At 27.9% G+C, this 6303-nt stretch overlaps 1 pseudogene; it reads right to left on the reverse strand.

Annotated features, from left to right (window-relative positions):
* Positions 1 to 426: 426 nt before the first annotated feature.
* LOC113558229 lies at positions 427 to 3876 on the reverse strand (annotated as a pseudogene).
* Positions 3877 to 6303: the final 2427 nt, after the last annotated feature.

Consider the following 6303-nt stretch of genomic DNA (forward strand, 5'->3'; position numbering starts at 1 on the left):
CCAATTACCATGTATTAAGATTTTAAATTGTATAATACACGACAACGGTGTAAAGAAGATATTAATATATATATGTGTACACGAATATTGTTTATTTTGTTTTATAATTGTATTAGTTTTAATACAAATATGGGAATAGTTATATTTAGGTATTAATAAAGAAATACATCAAGGTGTTGAGTATTGCTTAATAAGTTTTATAAATAGATTCACAAGTTCTAAAATCATCAAATTCGTATACCATCATGTAATATTGTATCTTCACAGAACTTTGAGTGTTGTCCACCCAGAGCGCTAGTAGTACAACTGAGCAATCTATAGAGCGCTTCAGCCAGGAAATAGTTGTAGATGTCGGCAAAGATCGCTGTAGTTGCGTCGTGCACCAGAGACTAGCGACTATATAATACGTATTAACATTCGCTGTATCTAGAGCACCGGGTTATACTGTACATATCGACATTTTTTAAAACTTCGATTTTTATAATAATAATCTTTCGTCTACCTTTGATCACATAAATCAGCATCAAATAAAGGTATCAGTGATTGCTTTCTAGTTTTTAAAATATGATGACATGGAAGTCTCATAGAATTCTGAAAAATACAACTGCATGAATACTCTGTTGTATTTTTAAAAAATTGAATGCATACGGTTAATAGAGCATAATACTTTTGAAGTTCATGAATTTAAGGCATTTGAATCAGATGTTTCTGAACTAATTTCACTGCATTTTTATCGCGTTCTGATCCTACGCTTTTAAGAACTATAAATAATTTCTTCACAACATTTTCCAAAGTGGAAAAACGAGAAATTACAGATTTCAGTTTTCCGTTGAAACTCTCCAATCTATCAGTTTTATTCATACAATTCCCTGTCATAAATGTCATCCCTACAACCCATTCATCCAGTATTCCATGCCAGTTTTTATTAAAATATTCAATTACAGTTTTACAGTGGTGCTCGGTTATCAAATTTTAATACAAATTATCATATTTGTATAGTATATATATATTTAGTATAGTATATGTATGTATATGTATATGTATATATTTGTATATTTTTTATATAGTTCTGATTTGCAGTATACTATATTTTGAAAAATTTCTTTTAAACCATCCCTTTCATTAGGTATGATATTTCGTTTATCGCCCATAATTTCTCGATTGAAAGTTCTAAGTGTATGAAATAAATATATGGTGAGTGAAGCATCAGGAAAAACTTTCTTGATTACATTCCTTTCTTTCATGTCCTTGCCCGTGACATATACCCAAGTTTTGACCAATATTAGATTATTTATTTTTAAAATTTCAAAAAACCAGCGCAGTTATTTCCTCCTTGTTCACCAACAGGCAACAGTCTAATTGCAGCGATTTCGCTTTGCCCATTTCCATCCTCAGTCATCAAGACATATACTGGCAGTCTTAAATCCAGCAATTTATAAGTAGCATCTACCTTCAAAAACATTGAAAAATTATTAATATATACTAGACATATAATTTTGTAATATTTAAACATTTACATAAAAAAATTTCAATTGTAATAAAATATTAAATGTTATGTATTAATTGTTTAATAAATATACTGACGGTGTCACACGTTGATCAAGGCTTTTTTGTGTATGTTCCACCATGTAGACAACAAAATCTAATGTAATAATATTTTAATTCTTTTGAAACTGCACTCATTCTGCCATCTGGGAATTTAGCATTTTATGAAGCAAGTATTTTACAATCTTTTGTAAAATATTCTACAAAATTAGTATTTTTGTTGTTTTACTATAAAACAACTTTCAAATGCTTCGAATGAGCTAAATGTATCTTTGGCTTCATTTTTAGAATATTATTATATTATTAATTAACTTTAAAACACTTAAAATTATCAAAAATTGTAAATGGTTAACAGGAAATTACTATAACATTTCGTTTAAAATGCCTATCTAAAAAAAAAACTGTGTATATACCTACACCTGGAACATAAACTGTTATTATAACAACTTGAGTAACATGGTAATTGGTAATAGAAATTTAAGCATTTTAACTCGGCGAAAATCGTTAGAGTTTACGGTCCAATGTTAATGATTGACAATTATTGTACGTGTACCTATTGGTTTTTTTTATTATATTTTCTGCGATTAACTGGGATCTATAAGGAGGTGGAATAATAGTAGAATTGCTCCGATATTTACGTATAATAGACGAACAATTTCGTTTATTTCTTATGTGTACTAGATTGAACTACATCAAAATAATTCTTTCTGAAAATATGATACACTCACAATTAAATGAATTCATGTTTTTCATGAAATACAATTTTACATACATCTTTGATACTATTGCATAGCATCAATATATTTTTTTTGCTATACCGTAAACATTATTCTCAGTTGTGTTTATGTTCTCCAAAATAAAATTAGCAATATGTATCTATTATTTGATCACTATGGGACAACATTTCCATGTCATCGACGGTGTTAATAGCACCTTGTATTTTTGTTGAATTTTTGAACATAATTATGTACACACGATTATCTCGATAAATACTGGTCCTACAGATTTTGAACTTATGTTCAATTATTAATTAATTTCTATCTTAAGTCTGTTTTTGAAATACCTATGTGACGAATCACACAACAATTAATGAAGTCGAATTTGAAAAAACCTCCTACACTGGGATCACACGATAAAGGAAAATTTCATTTTTAAAAATTCCAGCTGTCCGCTTAGAGCCTACAGTATTTTTAAATGTTAAATATGAAATAGTTATAATAAGTTATACATAATATTTATACATTTGTATGAGAAAAATGGTATAATTTTCATTTTCTGAAAGTGTTGTGCGGCGCTGATTAAAATCCATTCTGTATGTACTTGATTTTTTCTGAGTATGTAAAGCAAATTAAATCAAGAGTTTCTTCGATGAAATCTAATCACGAATCAACAAGACAAATCAAACTTTGTAATAATTGTATATTTTTATTATTATATTCGTGTTTCCACATTAACTTACTTAAAACCAAGTGTTACCTATTAGTTTAACAGTAGATAAAAATTCAAAATTTGTTTCTCTTGACATTTAAATTCAAAACACTATTTACTTTGTATAATATAATAAAGTAAAGTATAAATTTGTTTATACTTTATTTTTGCAATAAAGTTTATGTGAATTTAAACATATTATTAAAAAATGAATTGCAATTTTTTTATACCAACGTAAAGTTTAACGTTCGGCTGGATAATATGACATCATTTGATCTTGGCAATCGATACCTGACATATTTTTATTATACTCCGAAATTAGCAAAAGTTTGATTTTTTGACCATGTCGTGTAACTTCTACCATGTCATGCTTAAATTCTGAACTTATTCAAATAACATCACGCTTATCTTTCCATTTTACAACACATATTCCATCATTTGTATACTTGACAACTAACTATCCAGATTTTAGATTTTTTGTTAATACTTCTTTTGGGTTATCTTTCCTATTACTACGTTAAGTTCGGGTACAATTTTTCCTTGCAGTAATTTATGAGTTAATTGAACACTGTTGTAGTAGTTATCCATAAATAATGAATAGCCCTTGTCAAAATAATTGTTCATTAGTTCGTCCACAACATATTCGGTATGATTAACTCCGGGCAATACTCCAGTACCTTGGCCGGAATAAGTCATAATTTTTTGTACAAGTCCTTGATGTTCAGTTAACATGTACTACATTGTCATATATGTCATCAGAAACTATTTCATTCACACTATTAATTGTTTCTTCAAAATCGACATTGTCGTCGGCCGAGTCACCTTCATCCAAATCTGCATCAGAACTTTAAGGTCCTCATCAGATGATTTTGATATTCCCAATGGACCCGGATTATTGTCCATTTTGTAAGAAAAAAAAATAATAATATATCAACTAATCTTACGAAATTATCAAAAAAACAGAGTTATAAAATGTTGTTTATATTATGAAAATAATTGAATTTATTTCTACGATATGTCTCGCAAGTCCATATCGTTGCCTATATAATAAAACAGCTTTTCTTTTGTTTTTGCTATTTTCTAAAAAATAGTTCCACTGTCCAATTTTTCATTTGATGTGTAGAACATTGTGACTGCAATAACAACTTACATAACTTATTTTATATACAATATTCTAAGTTTCAATATTATAATTTATTATAACACATCATAGGTCTATAATATTGGTATTAATTCAATTTTATATTATATTTAATGAGTTGGGGGGCAGTCACAGATATATAATACAACTAGATAGCCGACTTCCTAAAGCAACAATATCAAATATTGAAGTTGGGAAAATGGCCGACTTTTCTTATCAAATGGCCCATTGTTTACATAGTTCTAGTTGATAAAATTGTAATAACGTATTACTGTAAATTGTAAATTGTAATACCTACTGTACCTATTAGAAATTTGGAAATCGTAATACCTATTACAATTTATTTTCTTTTAATTAATTTCTTTATTAAAATTAATTCAATATGGTGCATAGATGTTTTGTTGGAAACTGTCCCAGTAAAAAAGTAACTGGAAGCGGTATTTATTTCTTTTCGTAAATAATTATTTAAAATCATAAGTTTAAAATAACCTATAAATTATGTTTCATATAATTTATTTAACGTATTGTTTTAAATAGATTTCCAAAAGACGATTACCTAAAGGAATTATGGTTAAAATTTGTAAAATTAAAGTATGGTGTAAAAACACAACATAGTCGTGTCTGTAATGACCATTTCACTAAAAATGATTTTAAAACTGTTGTATGAGGTCGAAATTATATTTTATTAAAAAAGGACGCTGTTCCTACAATTTTCATTGCTAAAAGAACAACAGAAAAAATTAATGTACAACATGATGACATAGGAATCGCATCAAATGAAAATCCCACGTCCACACATGCTATAGATACTAATATACTAGTTCTTACTATACTATATACTACTTCTAACTATAACTAGTTGTAGTAGGTTTATGAAGAAAAATGTGTACTTTGGATGTTAAAAAAAAAATGGAGTAAAAAGCATTAATTATTTACTTACTGGAACAGTAATACTATTTTTAAGTTAAATTTGTTTAAAAATTTTGACTGATAACCAACTTTTAGAATCAATGTTTAGGTCATATCTTCATTCAGATTCATTAATGCTTCTCTGTCTACCCCTTCATCTATACATTTATTTAAACCAATATTATAGATAGGTAATTTTCAAATCAATATAATTTAACATGGTGATTCTGTAGTATAAAATTGGGATCAAAACTAAGTTAAGATTATATAATAATATAATATGTAGATATTATGCATCTTATATATTATATATTCTTAAAAAAACTTTTTCATGTGGTATTTTATTTTTTTATTGAATTAAATAATTTTTAAATGATACTAGTTTATTGAAGTTGTTAATAATAAATAGGTATACTAGGTAGTAAAAATACTGTAGGAGGGGCTATAATATTTTGTCTCCTGAACTTCAAATGAGTATCCCTGATTGTATAATGTGTTTTAAATTTTAATTGTAGATATAACAAACATATTGGATTTCAATACAAATGTATTATAATTTTTTATTTTAATATAAATTGATAACAATTTCTTTGTGATAATTTTATACAAATATAATAAACTTTAACTTAAATTAAATGGGTATTGTTACTTATTTGAAGTCTAAAATATGTTAAAATATTATAATTCTGTGTATAGAAAAATTTTTTTTTTTTTTTTTTATTTAGAAAAAGATATTTACAATCTGTGTTTACATCACAATAAGTAAATTGGATAATTTATGTACAATATTTAACTTGAATAATTTGAAGAGGGAGGCCAACCAGTGCTGGAACCCAACGTGCGTTTATTTTAGATTAACAAATCTCTGCAATATTTTCTTTTGAGTCTGTGGGTGGGGTTTATGGGTTGGGTAGATGAGATTTGTGATATTAATGGGTTAGTATGGGAAGGTAGTTTGAAGTAGAAGGATCTGTAATGTTTGGTGGCTAGTTGGTCAACTGACTCAATTTTTAGGTCAGAGTGTAGAGAAGAGTTGGAAACAACCCAAGGAGCAGACGTTATTATACGGAGGGTAATGGACTGGAATGCTTGTATTGTGGGAATTTGGGACGGCTTAGCACAGCCCCAAATTTGGATTGCATATGCCCATATTGGACGCAAGAGAGATTTGTACATTATAAGTTTGGTGTGCACTGGTAGTTTTGACTTTAAGATCGGACGAAGTAGGTGAAGGCGGCTGTTGAGTGTTTTTCTTTTTTGTTTAAGGTGTGGGCCCCAGG

Source organism: Rhopalosiphum maidis, chromosome 3 (genome assembly GCF_003676215.2).
Source record: "Rhopalosiphum maidis isolate BTI-1 chromosome 3, ASM367621v3, whole genome shotgun sequence".
NCBI classification, from domain to species: Eukaryota; Metazoa; Arthropoda; class Insecta; order Hemiptera; family Aphididae; genus Rhopalosiphum; species Rhopalosiphum maidis.